Source organism: Falco cherrug, chromosome 3 (assembly GCF_023634085.1).
Source record: "Falco cherrug isolate bFalChe1 chromosome 3, bFalChe1.pri, whole genome shotgun sequence".
Lineage (NCBI taxonomy): Eukaryota > Metazoa > Chordata > Aves > Falconiformes > Falconidae > Falco > Falco cherrug.
Window position 1 is genome coordinate 39381971 of NC_073699.1, and position 19866 is coordinate 39401836.

The 19866-nt window shown below is 40.7% G+C and overlaps 1 protein-coding gene across 1 annotated transcript in view; it reads right to left on the reverse strand.

The window, feature by feature from the left end:
* The window catches only part of ZFHX4 (zinc finger homeobox 4), a 149520-nt gene extending 131242 nt beyond the window's left edge, over window positions 1-18278 (reverse strand). The window contains exon 1 of the mRNA XM_055705813.1: window positions 17900-18278. The gene's annotated coding sequence lies outside the window, so the exon portion shown is untranslated. The remainder of the gene's footprint in view (window positions 1-17899) is intronic.
* Between the last annotated feature and the right edge of the window lie 1588 nt (window positions 18279-19866).

The window sequence follows — 19866 nt, forward strand, 5'->3', positions numbered from 1 at the left end:
GACACGGCAAAAACTTTCCGCCCATGTCACGACAAAGGGGAGAAGGTAATTAAGTTTGAATAGAGGGATGTAACAAAATATATTATGCATCTAAAACAGTACACTGAAAGGACGGGAGGGGGGATGGAAAAGTTTGCAAAAGACAAACTTGAGTGTACTGTTCAACTCGACTATTTTCTCTCGTGTTCCTCTTATCATCCACAAAGGCTAATACAAAACATCATTCCAGCTGATTTTTAAACTCTTACAATGAAATCTCCTGAGGCTGATCAGCTCTCCTTCACTGTCAGGATAGGATTTGCCTCTTTGTTTTCTATCCTGAGGAGCAACGGGAAAGTGTACACAATGGCCATAACACTATTATAGGCTTTGGAATTTTTAATTTAATTCTAATGGTGAAGAACTGTTGCATTACTCTCCTGTCTTCTTTCCATAGCTTTAATGAAACCACTGCAGCTGTTCTCCTTTTAAAAGCAAGATCAGCAATCTCAGCTTGACAAAGCTACTGTGCAACCTGTTTCTTTTGTTTTTGTTTGTTGTTTTAGGAAAATGTTGTAATCATTAGGCAAGATAGGCCTAATTCTTTATGCTACCTCTGCAAACGAATTTGGCTTCTGTTTTTTTCCACTCACCCTACTTTGCACATATTTGTTCTAACTGAACATTAATAGCTCACATTGGTGTGAGACAAGAACATGAACTGTAATTATCCTTCTAATTCTTGCTTTCATAACATATTTCTACTACTCCACCTGACACTGAGGTTCTGTAGTGATTACTTCATTAGTGATGAAGAATGGTCTAATCAGTTAAAGTATTGCCAGAAAACTCTTGTTTGCCAATACTAGGAGGAGGCATCAACTTTTCCCCTTTCTTTCTTTTTGGAGAAAGGTGCATCTGAATGATAGTGACCCAGTGAACATTAGAGCATTAATCACCTCCCTTTGTCTCATCTATGCAAAGTAGGATTAGAGTTAAAATTATGACTGCTTAATCCCTTTGATTTTCTTTTACTAAATAAATATTAATCTACAAATCAATCAGATCCTGTATTATAACACACACAACATACACTGTGAAAGGTTATGTAAATTACACTCAATTTTACAAGCATGCCATTAATGAAGAGCCCCCATACTTTCCCTTCTCACCCCCAAAATCCCTGTTAAATTTGGAAGTTCAAGTTAATAATCCTGTTAAATATAAAGCATAGCTATTGAATCCATATTCCTTTTTCCTTTAAATAAATTCACTGCATCAATCATTTTAGGAATTAATAAATCATATTTACTGTGTTTATTCATATGTCAATACTCCCAATCTGTAAAGCTTTCACCATTTAATCTCTTTAACTCTGACCAAAGTTAGTTTGCATTAGGTGTTGTTCTAAACTCACATGGAACTAAATTAAATAAAAGAAGCTAGAAGATTAATACTAATTGTCTTCATGAAAAATCACACTGCCTGGATCTGTCACCTGTTCTCAAACACTATGAAAGAGATCATTTGCATTCACAGCTTTTAAGAAAAAAATACAGAAATGCAGGTTTTTTCTTCACATTTAATTTCACAAAAATGTAATATTAACGTAAGTAAGTATACTAAAAAAACTGTAATGATGTAAAATAGAGGAGTATAATCTTTTAAAGTGTGAATTACCACAAACTGGGATTTTGCTAGTCTCGATTTGTTCTCTGTGAGCACATTCTGAAGGTAAGACTGAATTGCAAAACTAACAAATAATGACCAGGGTGTCAAGATGGCTCTACAATATTCACCTAACCTCTTTGTTGTCTCAAAACTAACTGTGAAATAAACGTTGCTTTTTTTGTTTGCCTAATACTAAGTTGCTTGCATGCTAAAAATGCTGCAATTATCTTTCTAAAAGTTATCACAAGGCAGGTAGTCAAGCAAACATTCCAGTTCTCGGGGAGATACTACAACTCCAGATGACTTCAGAAAGGGTCTTGATGAAAACAAAAAATAAAGAACTGTGCTTCTGAGCATATTCACAAGAGTGCAAGACTCTTCCAATTATGTATCTGAGAAGAAATAAAAAAGCTGTGGGCATTGTAAATCATGTAAAACATTTAAATATTGCTCCGCATTAAAATCAGCCTGGTCAGTGAATATACAGGATGTTTTTTAAACAGTTTAGTTATTAATAAAGCATTTGTTTTTTCTAGAATATTATCATGGCAAATTTGTTTTGTATTGCCAAGATCATCTGGACATTTTGTTTTTATTATGCATAGTGTTTTGCCATTTTTTTGCTCTGCAAGTTAATTTGACTGCTGTGCATAAGTGAAGTGAGCAATTCAGTAATTAACTTTTGTGTTTTAAAATGTATGAACTTTAATTAGATTTCATTATAAACAAACAAATGTCAACCATAATTATAAGTTCCTTGGTTTAACCACATATTATCCCTTTTCAAACAAACTTGATGTCAGACAAATTAAAATCAAGCAGCCAGCAATTTTGAGTTGAATTTTACATGATCTGCCAGTAACCTGATTACTTTAACTTCAATATCATTACAGGAAAAGTATTTCAGGAAAAATAATTACAAGAATTCCAACAGGAGACAAGCTTAATTGTATTGATTCAAAAGATGCATGTATATAGGAACCATGCTGAAGGAATAATGTTATCTTAAATCTACAGTTACTATTAAAATGATATTGTCTGGCATGAAAAAGGCAATTTGAGATTGGTGTCTGGAAAAACAGAGATACAAAACTCACTGAAATCATTATCTTTACACCATTATACTTTAAGCAACAAAATATCAATGTGGAACAACTTCAAGGCATGAAGGTTTGCAGGTTTATTTACTGACTGGTGTATCTATTAGTACCAGGAACAAGTGGAGCTGTCAGGACATAATGAAGGTAAATGATTAGTTAGCACAGAGACTGAGCTCCTCTTCAATACAATAAGAGTTAATTAAAGTTTACCACCAAACATCAACCAAAGCAGGATGTTGATCAGGTTTCAGCATTAAGTGCAAACAGACAATGGTTGGCAGCAATTAGTGCAGCTATCAAATGACATGCAATGATAATTATACATTTAAAACAGCTAAAGGGCTTGTGGAAGGGAGAGAAGAATCTCATCAGCTTCTTTGACTATGTAGAGTCAAAATGTAGGAAACAGTTATCAGATATTTCACTTCAATACAGTAAATCAATAGAATTAAACAAATAAACACCGACAACAAAAAAAGGTTGTACAAGCACATTATCCGAAAGAGGACAATTCACTGTATATGAAATGGAAGAAATCTGCAGATGACTCCTAACAAAGATAAGTACTAGTTAGATTAAATAAATCACTTTGCTGCTGCCACTCACGCTGACACGCATAAACAGAGAAGTGTTTGGGGTTTAAAGGCTAGAGGCTGCAGCTTTATTACACGTTTCTATGCCAGACTCGAGGTTACCTGGTATCTTTAGTCCCTGTGGCCATGTTCATAGCACGAGAAGGCCCAGAAGGACCACGGGCCTGAAGCCCGTGACCACAAAAGGTAGTTTCACAGGCTAGCTGCAAGCCGGCTGCAAGGAAGCCTAGGCTTACCAGAGGCAATTACCTGGTATCTGAGCCACAGCCTAAGGCTCTGCCACACACACCCTGCTCTCCACCCCCTCCGATCAGCATACGCGCTCCTTCTGCCTGCTCCCAAACTTATGCCCAAGTTTTGGGAAAGGAAAAGGAAGCAAGGGCTTTCCTCCACGGGTGAACACCGTGCAACACATGGTAGCAGCACAGACACGCTAATAACCCAGAGCACAGTGAGGGCCAGCGCTGTCTTCCGCCACGCTCTGCTCCGTTTCGAAGGCCTTGCATAATGGTGGCAGCTACCAGATCAGCGATACAATGGAGCCGATACCAAACAATTTTCTTCTCAACCTTCCATTAAATCCAAAGGGAAGATGATAAACTTGCAGCAGCACCTCTAACAGGAACACCAAACAAAGGAAAAACTGCCATCAGCCCAGTGCTGGCAGTCTGCTGAACACCCTCGGCACGGATCTGTGAAGTTAAAATACTCCCAATTCTGCAATATCAAGCATGTGGGAAGTGCAGCAAAACAGGTAAATATCCCTTCCACAGGTAAATAGCCATTATTAACTGGTGTAGCCAGCCAGACAATTATCTACCCGTGCCTAGTATTTGGACAATTCCTCACTAACCACTCCACGCACTGGAGATGGAATAACTCACTCATGCTTACTCCTCTTGGGCTGGCATTGTGCAGGTAATGGGATTACCTGGTTAAACACCTACGTAGTGCCACAGCAGCTAAATAGGTCTGGCAAGTAGGATCTTCACCTCAAAGAAATCAAGATTTCTTCAGCATTTTTACAGACTGTAGTGGCAAAAGCACCCTGCTCTTCCTAGGTATGTAACAGGAAGCAAGATGAGGCTTACCAAAAGACAAGTAGCAGGTTTCCAAGAAAGCTAAGCTGTGACAAATTAAAACCTGATGATGAAAAGGGCAAAGGGGTTAGACAGTAGGACTCAGTGCTGCAGGATACCATTGAGATCATGAATCTACCCACGTTAAAAAACAGAAGGGAAAGTGGCTGCCAAATGTATATATAGAGTAATAAAGGGGGGGAGCAGGGCGGGGGGGGCGGGGGGAGAACAAAAAAAGAAAGGAAAATCTGTAGGGGATATTAAACCTTGCTCTTCAGAGGTCTAAACAATTTGCATTTGCAATCATGGCAAGACAGGCATATACAGCAGGTTATCCTACATCTGCCTACTGTGATATTCTTCAGAAGCATCTTGTACAGACCAGTCAGAGGGAGAAAAGGCCAGCCACACTAGAGTCCCAGTTTGGCAATCAATATGTTCCTATTGCATGAATTATACCTCCTGAGTAAAGAAGTGTCTGCAGCAGGGAGACTACCCTTATCTTCTATTTGAACTTACCCCTGTCAAAAGATCATCAGCATCAGTTTATATTTAAATATGTTGTATTAATTTCCACTGTGTCAAACTCAGAAAACCTGCTTTTAAGACTGTAAAGACTGTATTTATTTTAAATGCACTTATTTTTTTCTAGAAGCAAACCCACGTACATATGCAAAATGCATTAAGATGAGGTTTATTATAATGTTGGCTACCAATTGTAATTTTTGTTGGAATGTGTGTACATTCACATTGCTAAAATTATTTTAATAAAATTCCTTACTGTTTTGCATAGCTCCTGGGCTGCAGCCTAGAGCAGTTCTACAGATATTTTTTTTTCTCTAACAAACCTCATTTTCCCAACTAATTCTGTTATGCTAGGGATTTGTGCACAGAGTTGGCTAATCCCAGTATTTCCCTAGAGCTGCATCTAAGCTATGGCCCACTCCCAGCACAAAAGTGTCTCCAAAAGCCCTTTCGCCCCCTTCAGCACTGATACACTCATTGGTCCTGACATTTTCACTTCAGCCATGACAAATGAGCTGATGGCTGTGATCAGATTGCACACGAGGACTGCTTTATCAAAGACTTATCATTAACTCTCATCACTGTCTTCCATTATGACTCCTTTGGTCAAATCTGCTGTGAAAATGCAAGTCAGTTTAAAAATATAACCTAAATGTAGCAACAAACAAACTTCATTAAAAAGTAGAAAAGAAAACCAGACTCAGACAGGATCAGAAAGAGACTAGCGTTAACTAAATGTTTCTCTGGGGATTTAAGTAACTGTACTCAACCTCTGCCCCAGTGCAAACATGGCAGTTGACCGTCTTCGAAAGGTCCCTTCCCCCATCACGGACTGCAAGCACTACTTTGCCTTTTTTAGAGAAACAAAAATAAAGCAGCAGCAATCAAATATGCCTAAAAACGGAGTCAAGCTTTTTTCTTTTTTTTCTTTTTGGTCTCTGAACTACTTTGCATTTCTGTGTGCCTGCTTTTATCAAAATACGTTTCTCAAACTAATCCCTTAAAGAATATAAAATTTTCACTTGAATCGCAGCCACATAAACATACTGTTTTCTGACTCACATTAAAAACACCAACTTAAAGCACTGTCTGAAACGGAAATCTCTCAGTTCACTATGAATACCACAACCTTTCTGTCAAGTTAGAACGTAAGTTCCAGTTACATGGTTCTTGTTACATCTACAGGGTTTACAAAGTATATATTTGTCGTAACCTCTTCTAGCAATTCATCTGAGAATACACATCTAGCAGAGTCAACTGTAACACAACAGATCTTGGGAATGGAGGTCATGCTTTGAGATAAAGTGCTATTCACTTTTGGACCATGCAAGAAGCTCTTTATTCCTGTTCTTATTGGCATCAGTTCCCCCTTACCAGAGCAAGAACAAAGCCAAGTGCTCGTGTGAGGTTTATGAATAAATCAGAGGTGAGCCACTTTAAGTGCTGCCCATGATTTCCTTGTTGACAGTGAGCACTTAAACAGGCTTCTATGACCAGCAACTCCTGGCAAACCTTAATGGCTCCTAATCTGTACCCTGCCTCATTTCAGGAAAGAAATGACCCACCCCAATTTTTCTCAAGTCTTCACCTTTTGGGCAACTACTGTCCCACCTTTTTAGAATTTCATGTTCAGGGACTGTCCTGTTTCAGTGCCAAGTTTTCACAGAACACACAACATAAAAATCACCATTTTCTTCCTAGAAAACAAATGACAGCTAATAAAATATTATTACGCTGTGCAGCTAAGTAATTCCCAGACAAACCATTACACAATTCAGCATTTGTTTAAATTGCATAGATTTTTAAATGAACCTAAAAGATTTCTAATATATTTGCCTCCAGTTATTAAAATCATGTTAAAAATATGCTGAGAGCAGATTCAACCCTTCTGTACAGCTACAACTGAAACCAGTAATGTTTAAAAATCACTGCTGTTGTATGTATTTAAAAAAATTCAAGCAGCCTCAAAATCTATTTTTAAATAGTGATAACATTGAAAAACAAACTGATATCAACAGCAGACTCAGTGGTGGGCCAAACAGCTCTGGTCCAGAAACACTAACATCAGTTGTGGCAAGACACTAAGTGTTTCAGTACAAATGTCTTTGACACACAAAACCACTGAGAGACCTGCGCTGTTCAACATTAAAGCAGCAGCCTTCATGGAGAATACCTTTCAACGTGGAATTAAATCCTGCATTTTTAAGGTCTCCCCCCAACCCCCCTTTTTGCACATGTCACAATCTCCAGATGGCTGAATTGACTCTAGTGGCTGAGTTAGTGTCAGGCTCCCAGCTCCTGCTATGTTTAAAGACTAACATTTTCTTACGCCATTGTTTCTTGCTGCCTTTCCACTCACTCGGGAAAAAAAAAAGTTGTGACCACACCGCCCTGCCCTGTGACTTCAGCAGGCGGCTCTGGCTGCAGGGCCGGGGCCGGCTGGCCGCTGCCTGGCAGGGCTGACCTGCCGCTGCTTGAGCTGCGGCGGGTGTCTCAGTACATGATACTCTTCTTTGCAAGGGCCTGATCCAAACCCAGGAAAATCGATGAGGTGGCATTGGACTTCGGAAGAGGCCCTCAGCCATAATTAGAAGCTGCAGCACAGCTGGGGAAAACACCCATCAAAGGAGAGAGAAATCCACAGGCCAGACCAGTTGGGACTTAAAACTCAAGTGATGCTTTTCACTGGAGCTCACTGGAGGACGACTCAGTGAGAAATCACATTTTGCCTCCCTACAGCAATCAGTTGCTCCTGCTGGAAGAAGTCCCGAAGCACACTGCTGTGCTGCAGCAGAGAGGCTCGTGGTTGTTTGTGCATGGGGTGACCCTTCCCAACCCAGAGATGGCTGCACCACGATAGCAAAGACAGTAATTTTTTTTGGCGAGCAGTTCATAAAACTCAGAGGAACTGAGGGACTGAGAGATGACATTTGCCATATAGCTAAATAATTTATTTTGGAAATGTTACATTTTCTTTAATTTAAACCCTCAGCACTGTAAACAAAATCAGTAACGGTACTTCAGTACAAAAAAAATATAAAAAGACCAGGTTGAAACCTGCAGGAATAAGTTTTCTGTTTAAGCAGTTACTTTTCACTCAGAACCTTCATTTCTGAAGTGGGGAAGGCACTAAACAAGGAGAAACTCTCATTTGAAGAGGCACAGCCATGGTTTCTCACACAGAAAAAACACCTGCATTTGAAACCGTCATATAACACTTGGCAAATCCAAGGACTTCACCACCACCACCTCTTCTTGCAGAAGCTCTGGCCCTCTGAATACCAAAAATCAAATGATCCTCCCCAATGGAGGAGAAGGAAGAAAGGTTCTTTCCCTTCCCCAGGTGAAGGCAAAGGGGCAAGTTGTGGTTTTGTTATTCTTCAAAAAGAGATTATTCTTGTCTGTTACACTACCGTCTTCTGGAAAAGGTATGGAAATAACTGGTATTACTCCAGGTTTCCATCACTGCCCCAAACACTGGAGCACTACCAGTGACAGCTGCCTTGTCATCTCAGATTAGGTGAATTTATAAGGCAGCCTTGGTGTCAAAACAAGGAGGAGCGAGCCTTCAACCACTGCCACTCCCAGGCCCTCAGCTCTGCTATTACCTGGTGAAAGGCACCGAACTGACCTTCTCTGGAACACCTCTTTCTTACAGACCCTCCGGTGCCTTCTGCACTAAGCATATAATCCTTACAAATGGAAATGGCAGAAGAGGAGATGAAACCTTTTCAATCTGGTTTTATGGGATTATTGTCAAATGGTCACTAAAGGCCTGATTCTTTCTCTGCTAGTATCAAAACTGCACCTTTTGCCAATTTTACAGCCATATTACTCCTCTGAATTCAGAGGAGTTATTGTTAATTTAATTTGGGATGAATGGGAAGAATCCCATTCTTTTTGGTTTATGTGTCCTGGGCTTACATCAACACAGGTCTTTCGTAAGGATTTCTTTGTTTCAGAAGCAGAGTGTTTATCTATATTTAAATAGTTCTAGATGTACATCTAGTATGCGTATCACTTGTTCTGCAGACACTGCTGCAGCCTATATGGTAAACATTTGTTTTCAGAGTCACCATGGTCTATCATGTACATGCAGCCTTTGGTTTGTGAACTATTGACCTGAAGGACTATAACACCTTAGAAGCTGGTACAGCCTATCAGATCCCTGTGAGTGCTGAAAGTCTGCTAGATTTGTCTGTAAAGAGATCTCAGTTCCTGGGCATCTTGAAAATTGTTCTCAAAAGTACCAAAATCAAATAAAATATAATATGGACAAATTACCTTCTAAATCTCTTTTTTTTTTCCCCATTGAAACCTGATGCTGAGTAATGTGAACATATAAAAGAGTGCCTTAATCTAGAAAACTTCTATTTTGATCATATAACTTAGTTAAACTGTTCCTCAGAATATTTTGTTTAAAGCAGAAGAAGTCATTCCTCCATTAGACTGCCATATTTCAGTCTGGTGCAAACTTTTCTGGCTTAGTTTGGAACTCAGTGAGAGCTGCAGTAATAATGAAAATACCGATAAAAACATGCTATAGAGTGACTATTAAAAAAGAAATAGTGTAATACGTATTAAAGGCTAAACCTGCTGCCCTTATTTATGTAAAACAAGTTTATCTCTACAAGTCTACTGAACTCCACTATCAACAAATGTTTTTAATACCCCTTTCAAAAACAACAACAAATCTCAACAACAACCAAACGGAACCTGCTAGGTTTGGTTTACCTACTAGGTAAAACAACCCATACATGTCTTTTAGTTTCTTCTATCTGTGCATCTGTTCACATGAACACATTCTGTGTTACATCTCACTCTAAAATCTTGAATCCCAGTATCTCAGTGTGTTGGGTTTCTGCCCATTCAGTAAGAATGCAGACATCACAGAAGTTATTATTAACCCATGTGTTATCCAGTTCTACAGTGGCTGGAACTTTGCCAGAGACAACACATGGTGCTTGGTTAACAATATTTTAAAATATAAATGAATTTATTTTTTAAATTAACACATTTTTCTTATGGAAATACTCTAATAAGCTGTTCCCAGAATGAAAGAATATCCTCTAAGCATGTTCCTTTAAAAGAAGTTTTAAGGCATTTCATAAAGTTAGCAATAAAACATTCTCAAATCCCAGAGAAGGTCTTTAGCTTCATCTTGAAAGATACAATTTTTGTGCCTTTATTCTTACCAAGCACTTTCTGCATTTACGGTTTTACTTTATTTATCCATAAATAACCCTAATTTCTTAGGGGCATCTCTAGCTGTTTAAATATTATCGGATCAAGCCCAACACTGAACTAACAAGCATTTACAAATAAATGTTCTGCAAACTAAAAAAAAAAAAAATAAAAAATAATCCCCCAAACAAGTTAATATTTAGTCCAGCTACCAACAGTTTTCCACAGTAGCTCTAAATTGGTAATTAGGCTGACCTGGAAAAAAAAAAAAAGAGCCTATTTAATATGCATACGTACAAATAATTATTCACACTGCATTTGATTTACATACATACAAAAGAACCACTTCCCACTTTCAAAAGTGGCTCAACACTTATGGTATTTTAACTGCCCTAATTACTGTTGAGAGAACATAATTAGAAGCACTGATCACATTGTCAACAGCTAACCAGTTGCAGCCCTGTCTGGGGGCCTGATCCTGCTCCGGTTGAAGTCAGCGGGGGTCTAGCACTGACTGCAGGAGGAGACCAGGGCCCTTGAATCTACTGGAATCCAAATGTTTTAAACAACCTGAGTACGCTGATGCAGTCACGCCAAAAACCCCGCTCCTTATGCACAGGTATCAATTTCTATTTCAGTAAGCTTTCTATATTTTCAAAGCCGAACGAAGAGAGTAATTTTTTCTCCAGAAAGGCTCCTGTGCCACTGAAACAGCACTGAGTCAGAATTCATAACTTTTTCCAAAAGAGAAATAGTTTAATAATTAAAACAGATATTGACTAAACCCTGCTTCCTTGAATACTAAACTTTATTATGCATTGATGCATAATTTCCATTGGCAACTTTTAAAATAACTCCTTCCCTCCCTGCTGTCCCCCCTCCTCCCTCTGTCTTTCCCTCAAGCAAAGTGCTGGGAATCCTCGATACCCAATAGTCAATATTTGGTTTGCCTGTCATGTTCCTGGAGCTCCCCTCCATACAAACCTGTGTTTCTCATCCTTTCGCTGCACTACTCTCGTACGTATCGCTTCACATGATGATGGAAACTCAGGGCATCTTAGCAAGTTGCTAAAATCTGAGCTTCTGCTTGTTTTCTCAGGTCTTGGACAAACATAACTTTAGGGAGAGCTGAACATAGGCATAAAGAAAGAGGAGCCTGCATTTTCATCTTCCTTTCATCTCAGTCATTCAGTCAACCATTCAGTGCCCTATTCAACAGAGCTTTTCATTATGCAAAAAAATGCTAATCCTTTTCCGATGCTTTCACACTTGTATAAACCCCCATTCCTTCGACTGAAAAGCAATTATATCAGTTTACCTTTCTGTCAAAAACAGGATTAATATTCCAACACCAGAATCTCCTTTATTTTCCTATCTTTTGCTTTAGGAAACTAGAGATTATTAGTGGAGGTATTCCTTAGAGCAAGAATACATTATTTAAAATATGATTATTTTAGCCAAAGCAAGAGGGGGGAGGGGGAGGGAGAGAAAAAACTTCAGTTGCTGCGGAAACTCTTTTCAGTGACAGAACTGACCTTCCCTTTGCAGAGGCCTGAATAGAATGAGCCTCACTCTGGTCTATTAATCAGAAACAAATTATGAAAGAATGTGGCTGGACTGGTTGACACTATCCTGTCTTGGGAGACTCAGTAACAGCCTAGTAACAATGTCCTCTTCATGGGTAATGAACAGCCATGACAAATGGGGCAGAGAAACTATTTATTTGCATATGCAAATTCTCACACAAGGGAAACATGTACAAACAAGTGTCATTGTAAGGTGGATTAGGCAAACAACGCTTTCTTTTTAGGACATTCTGCAGCCCAGAACATTAGTCAGCACAATTAAACCAGTCTCCATGGAGACTAATGAAATTTCACCATGGTATGAGTTAAATTAGATAGCTAGTTATGTGTTTTCACAATCCAACTTGAAATCCATTATTGTTTCAGAACAATACAGCAATTGTGCCTGGCTGATCTTTGCCAGCTCAACAAGCTCCTAAGTTGACAATTTGCATATGTTAATATAATTAAGCACTAATTACATGAAACTTGTACATATTCACATGCACTTTCCCTGGGCGCTTCTCAGTTTGAACCTTGGCCAAGTCTTTAACCCTTTGAATGAATTTGGAGCAGCAAAGCTCTGCCTTCTGGGTACAGCCCCAAGGCAGATGCAGAAAAGCTCTTCATTTATAAACTCAAAGCTTAACCTGGCTTCTCATATTTCGAACAACAAGGCTAGAAAACATTTTTGTGTGTGTTGGGGTAGGAGAAAGCCCCCGGGGGGGGGGGGGGGGGGGGGGGGGGGCGGAGAGCTGGATTAGAAGTCCTTTAGAGTCTCAGCTCTGGTACTCCTTTTGCATATAAAAATACAAATATTTACCCACATAACAGGTTACAAACACATGTATTGCCGTTGTCACAGGTTCTTCAAGACCCAAATTGTCAAAAGCTAGACTGGGTTTTACAACAGTGCTCTCAGAGCCACAAAAATGAGAAAGAGAAAAGGAAAAAAAGAGCAAGCAGTAACTAATGAGCTTTACATAAATATATGCAGAGGCAATTAAGCAGTGTTAATTACTATGACAGCAGTTAATTGAATATAATTAGATATTTTAAGCTACTGACTAAGGCATAGTTAAGATTAATTTTATTGAGATTAATTGTAAATAAGAATAGATTAACTGTGTGTTTTGACAGGCATAAAAAGTAGTTCTGCAAATTAACTAGGAGAGCAGAAACTAGCACAAAAATCATATATTATTTTAATGTCACACCTCAGAATCATCTGCTCAATAAACATGACTTTTCAAACCCAAACAGACAGGAATCTTGAAGAAAAACAAACAGCTTGCAGAGATTAAAGAGCCTTTTGTCCTTTTTCATGTGCATTTCTTTTAGCAGACTAAATTAAGCGAGTCTGGTGTACGTTTTTAGGAAGGAACATTTCACACTGAATGGAAAAAATGTTCTATCACATATGAAATTCATGCAGCTGTGCGGAACTTGGTCCAGATGGTCTAAGACTATAAAACAACACTAAATGATAGACAGTAGGGCCTTCCCAAGATTATGTGATAAAGTCACAACCTCGTATTTTGACCTAAATTTTCTGTCATGTATTGTTTCCTTCCAGATCAGATAGCTCCATTTTAATTTTTAACTGATCCTGAATATTCAATGGAAACTCTTAATAAACATTGGTGATAAGCATCTGAGCAGATATCATAAAATATTTACAAAACACCCCTTAGCTTCATTAAAACAATGCTGAATCCAAAGTACAGAAAACAGTGCCCTGGCTCTCCCCACAATACTGAACTGTTCACACCACTTAGCTTAAATAGGTAAAAATGCCTGGTTTTAAATACAGTTCAGAGAAAACCCGAAACACATTCTACCAGCAGATTAATTCATGCATGCTGTTTAAGAAAATTAACAACAAGGCTGAAGAATGCTGAACAAATCACTAATAAGAAAGGAGCTTCAATTGATTTTGAAATAAATCAATAGGTGATTAACACAATATTTTTAAAGCAGTAGAATGTATATATGTTATATAAACATATATATTATATTTTCAATACCTTTTTTAGCTCTTAATCGAACAAGGGCTTTACAACAGTGAGCATGTCCCTATACTGACTATCAACTTCTTTGGAATGCCTTTAGTCTTTTATAACGAAAATCCAAAAACGGTCTGTGAAACAAGGCTACGACAAGCCATTCTGCAGTGAAAGATTTTAAATCATCCAGCCTCTTCTAATAGACTTGAGACTTATTGAGGTAGAAACCATAAAAAATGAAGAAGGGAAATTTAATCCCTGAAATATTGATTTGCACATTAATATCATATAGGCAGAGGGCAATTTGGCTTCATGGAAATGACACATTGTCGACCCTTGGTGAAGTCAGAGCCAATCTAACTGCTGAACATGTCTGAATCTCAAGAGTTATTAAGGGCTTCCCTTCTTGCCTTTATGACTTTTCTTCAGCCTATCAATGCAATCTTAAATGTATTATCTTTAAGAAATAATTGTAAAACCTCAGGGGTTTTCCAGTTAATGGAAGGGAGGCTAAACCACATCAGATTCTGAAATGCAACATTAAACCCTTGCAATCAACAAAACCACCTCAATTCTCATCCATCCAGTGCAGGATCTAATATTGTTATTAGAGATAATCAAATTTCATTGTGTAAATTTAGGCTTATGGTCAGAATGGAAGCAGTAAATTCTGCAATATTAAACAGTGATTTTTCTCGGCCCCCTTTATGTGTTATCTGCTGGTGCACCATCTTCACAAATAAACCTAAACTATTCAAAAATCGAGGAACACAACTGTCTCCCTGTTCTGAAAGATGCATGCAATGCCATTTATCATCTCCACAGCTTTCCTTTAGTTTTAACTTGATCTAGCGGATAAGTTTCATTTTATAGAATAATAAAGCAGTATCACTGCATAAACCAAACAGCAGGTACTATTACTGTGACTTACACAGATGGTTTACCTGACCTTTCTTTGTTCCTTGGGTAGGTTTCACTTTTGCAGATTTACGACTTTTCCCTCTATATTTCATTGACCCTCTATGTTCATTATCATAAAAATGAAAACTATTGAATACATGTTTATGTTGACAAAGTCCAAAAAGACCACGACTAAAGGATAAAGAGATGCTACAATGCACTGTGAGGATCTCTAGATCATACACTATAAATATTCAAGCACAGATAGCACGAATAACTGAATAATCCTGGTGAGCCCCAGCTCTGGAGCCAGGTGCAAGAGGTTAAAACAGCTGGCTAGCCATCTTTTATTTTGTGTGCCTTCCTACCGGCTGAAACCGCAAACGCTGAAAACTAGCAGATATTCCCTCAAGGTTGATTGGGTTTTTTTCGTTGGGTTTTTTTTTTTTTTTTTTTTTTCATTTCAACCAGTTTAGTAGGATCCCCCAGTCGAGAAAAGAGAGAAACTCCTTAAATACAGTCAGTTGAATAGGAAGTGGAGCAATGATGATTAAGGCTCTTCCCACACACACACACCCAAACCTTCAACCCCCCGTTTATTTCCATAATCTTTGTGCACCTTCCCATCCAAATGTTTGTACTCCTTATTTCAAAGAAAAACACTCCGGATCGTTCTGTCAGTTTTGCCAGTAAATATAAAGTAAAACAAGTGTTGATGGCACTGAGAGTGTTACATACCCAGTCTGTGTTTTTGCATTGCTCTCAATGGAAGCGATCGATGCCCATGTCACAGTCGCGTCCCAATCGCAGCCAAGTCTCTGCCTCAATCTAACCAACAACAGGCAGGGCTGCAAAGGCTTCTCACTACCTCTTCCATCCATCCACCACCAAACTAAAAATATAATGCTACATATGATCTTTTTAAACACTCCACCACCGCTCCTAAGGATCGAGCCACTGCAAATCCAGGGGAAACACAATTGGAAAAAAAAAAATACACCATCAAAGAAAACACCCTCAGAGCAACCACCCCAAAAGCACCCAAGCCCTTTCTTTCCACTCTCTTTCTTGCTCTCCTCCTGCCAACTACATAATCCTTGATTAAAAACGGAACGAGGCTAATAAAAAGAAAATTAAAAAAAAAAAAAAAAAAAGGAGGACGGAATGGAGCCGAGGAAATGCAACTGTCAGAAAACGGGATGGTCAGACTTCCTGAGTGAACCTGCCTGTGTCTGGCTTAATGTAAATCCACCATCTTCAGCCTGGCAAGTTGTCTTTTGGTTGGTTTGTGGGTTTTTTTTTTTTTTTTTTTTTTTTTTTTTTTGGTGGGGAGGGGGGTTTTATGTTTGCGATCTCTGCCTTGGTACCTAAGGAGGAAGAGGAGGAGGAGGGTGTGTTATTGTATGGTGGCTAAAGCCTCCTCGGGACGGCGCTGAGGTGAAACAGGCTGAACCCGACTGATGTGGCTCCTCTCTCGGTTGGACCCAGTGCCCTAAGCAGCCGATGAGAGACCCCCGGCCGCCCGGCTCGCAGGTAACAAAAGAAATACCAACCCGTGCATTTTCTGCTGCCTCTACTGGGGAGTCACAAGGAGGGGGGGGGGGGGGGGGGGGAGGGGGGGCGAGAAGATGCAGGAGGGGAGGAGTGAAGGGGAACCGCCGTAAGTTGCCATCGGATGGGGTGAAAGTTTATTAGCATTTTTGCAGGAAATTTCATGTAAGGCAAGAGGGGGAAGCAGGGACGCGTCTGCCATTAGCCGCCGTGATGGGAAGGGATGCACTTGATTCTGGCACGGGCAGTTAGAGCAGGAACCAAACTGCCTTCTCGCTGTTTATGAGCTTTTTTTGTTTTGTTTTTGGTTTTTTGTTGTGGTTTTTTTGCTTGTTTTGGTTGGGTTTTTTTGTGGGTTTTTTTCTTTAAACACCTTAGTCCTCGGTTTAAAAAAAACATAATAGACGTCTGTCCCGCAAAACAACTCCCCCGCCCCCCTTGAAAAACCTCAGAAAGGCTGCGCTGAAAGCAGCCTCCTACGCTGCCCGCTACGGCACGGCACGGCACGGCACGGCACGGTGAGGATGCTGGGGGCTCCGCCGGCGCCCGGCCGGCAGCCGCCCACAGGCAGCTGCAGCCGCGTATCCCCGCTGGCGGGGCCGCGCCGCGCCGCGCCGGGCTGTGCCGTGCCGCCTCCCCGCGCCGCGCCGGGCTGTGCCGCCCGGCGCCGGGCTGGGCTGTGCCGCGCCGGGCTGGGCTGTGCCGCGCCGTGCCGTGCCGTGCCGGGCCGCCTCCCCGCGCCGCGCGGCGAAACTGACAGAGGCAGGGCACGCTCCTAACGGGCTCCTCTTCCTCCTGCTGCCAGAGACGGCAGCCAGCAGCGCGATCCCCTGCGCGCACACACACACACAAACACGCACACACACCCGCACAGCCTCCCCTGCCTCTGCTCCTGAGAAACCTACCTGCACAATAAAAAAAAAAAAAAAGGGGGGGGGGGGAGAGGGGAAAAGCACCCCACACCTTCTCCTGTACACACGCACGCAGTCAGGGTCCCCATCGCCCTGCTGGCTTCCGCCCCCCCCCCCCCCCGAAAGCGAAAGTTTGGGAGGCCGAGGGGGGTGGAGATGGGGAGGAGAGGGAAGGAGGGTGGGAGAGCGGAATGCGCCTTCAAAAAGCACCTCAAAGTTTTGGGGGGCACCGAGCTGCGAAACAAGAGTGCGAGCTCTGAAGGGGCTGGCAAGCGATGACTTCTGACAGCCGTAACGTCTTTCCTAAACTGACAGTATTCCCCCACTCCCCGAACTCCCTACAAAAAAAAGCGAAATAAAAAGTGGGGGGCACCCCCCGAACCTCTTCTGCAAACTGAACAGGGTCCTCCACTTAATCTGAAAGTTACAGCCCGAAAGAGAAAAAAACCCCAAACCTACAGCCCCAAAGCAAAACAAAAAAAATATATACACAAAATGTAATCGCCGGAATGAAAGAGAAAGGGAGAGAGAGAAAGAAAGAAGGGAGAGAGAAAAAGCAGCCCCTCCTTCCCAAACCAGAGTAAATACTGTACCTAAAAATGGGGAAACAGGCAGAAAAAGGGGGGAGACAGAGAGGGGAGAGGTACACGGGATCTGGGGATGTGAGTGTGTGTGTGTATGTGAGAGAGAGAGAAAGAGGCACAGAGAGAGGGAGAGAGAGAGGGAGAGCGAGAGCGAAATATCAAAGATTGTGCAAGATCAGCCTGGAAAGATAATCGATACTCGACCTAAATTTAACACAAACTACTCAATAAAAGTTAAAGAAAAAACTTACTTTCCATTTCCCCTCGCAGTTCCTACTGGATCTTCGCCTCTTTTTTTTGTTTTGCTTTATTTACTTAACAGCTGATCACATCCAAGTAAACGAGAGAAGGTTCATTAAAAAAATAATAAAAAAAAAATAATCCTCCAACTTTATTGGGTGAAAATAAAAATGATTGAGCAAGAAGTGGGGGGCATGGAGCGGTCCTTTGGGGTCCGGGAGTTGTTAAAGCATGTGCCGACCGCGGTCTCGCTGTTTGGTTGTGAAGGGGTTGGGAAAAGGAGGAAAGGAAATGAAAATCCGATATGTCTTTATTCTGCTAATTATTATCGTTTTAGCCCTGTTTAAAAAAATGGCTGATTAAGTTGAGTGCGCATGTCTTTGTGTGTCTATTCCCGATATGCACTCTGGGAATGAGAGAGAGAGAGAGGAGAGGGAGAGAGAGGAGAGAGAGCGAGAGAGGGAGAGAGAGGGAGAGGGAGAGGAGAGGGAAGAGGAGAGGGAGAGGTGTAATTAGTGAGGTGATCAACATTCTCCGGGCTGCAAATGACGCGCAGCCCCGGAGCCGGGGAAGCCGGAGCTGCCGCGGCTGCCGGGGGCTCGCCGGGGCTGCGGGAGCCACAGAGCCAGCCCAGAGAAGAAGGGGCAGCAGAAAGGAGCTCATGGATACAAACACAAGTCTGCAAACTTCATTAGTAACACAGACACACACGCACAGGCACACAAAGTAGATGGCTAGGGAAAATTAAAAAACAAAAAAAGGGTGTGTGTGTGAAGACAGACTTGCTTTTTTAACTGTTCAGGAACTTAAAAGAAACGGGTCTACATTAATTATTCCATCAGGGGGAAATTTCTGTCTGTCAGTCTGTCTTTCTCTTCCCTTTTCTCCCTTTTAAGGGGGTTTAATGAAAAATATATGTTTGCACTGGGGTAATGAATGTATGACACCTCTGAAAGGAAAGATAATATATCTAAGATAGGGAATAATTGCCCATGCAGAGATAAAGATGGATTTATTTACACACATACACATGCACACATGCGTGCACTCACTTCCTACATCATATTTACACATATGCACATACACTCCACATACACACAGTTACACCAAACATAACACGCTTTATTTGGTGGCCGCCATGTAATTGCTTGGAGATAGCAACAAAGTAAAAAGCAAAGCCTTCCAGAATATACAATATCAACTGTAAACAGCCTTATCAAAATCAAGTAAATATCAGCCCAGGGAAAGAGACTCTTTGCATACAAGACAGGTTTCATGCATATACATGCATTGTCTTCCCCTTTCCTTATGAGTATTGATACTTTATTAATATTTTATCTACTATATTTTACCAGACACCTTTCATTCTTGGGGGGGGGGGGGGGGGGAGGCAGGGAGGGGTGGATTATTATGATGAAAACTAGGGTAGAATGTACAGATGTCATTATAAATGGGAATCTTCTACAAATATTTTCCTGTGTGGGGTTTAAGAAGATTGCTTCTCATTTGAAAATCTAATTATCTTAACCTAATACTGCAGATGTGAATATGACTGACACTTTCATTAAAAGATAATTAACTAAAACTCGGAATAGACATACTTTAAAATACCCCCTACTGAAGATAAAAACATGACTATTCAAAGAGCATCCGAATACACCGCAGGAACACGTGCAGATTTTTGATAATGCTATTCCAGAAATGGGTATACCAGAAACGGTCACTAAGTCACAGTTACATGCAAGAGATATTTACAGTACCAAGGACTCCGTGCAGGTGAACCATAACCTTAGAGCTGGCATGCCTTTGAAGTTCATGATTCCTGCAATACACATCAAAACCTTGTCTTAGGCCTTAAACACCAAAAAACAGCAGGAAGGTTTTATCACAACCTTCCATTAAAAGTGCACGCACACAACAACAACAAACTAGCAAAAACCTGGATGGTAGAAATACACACCTCTCTGGGCCTTAAACC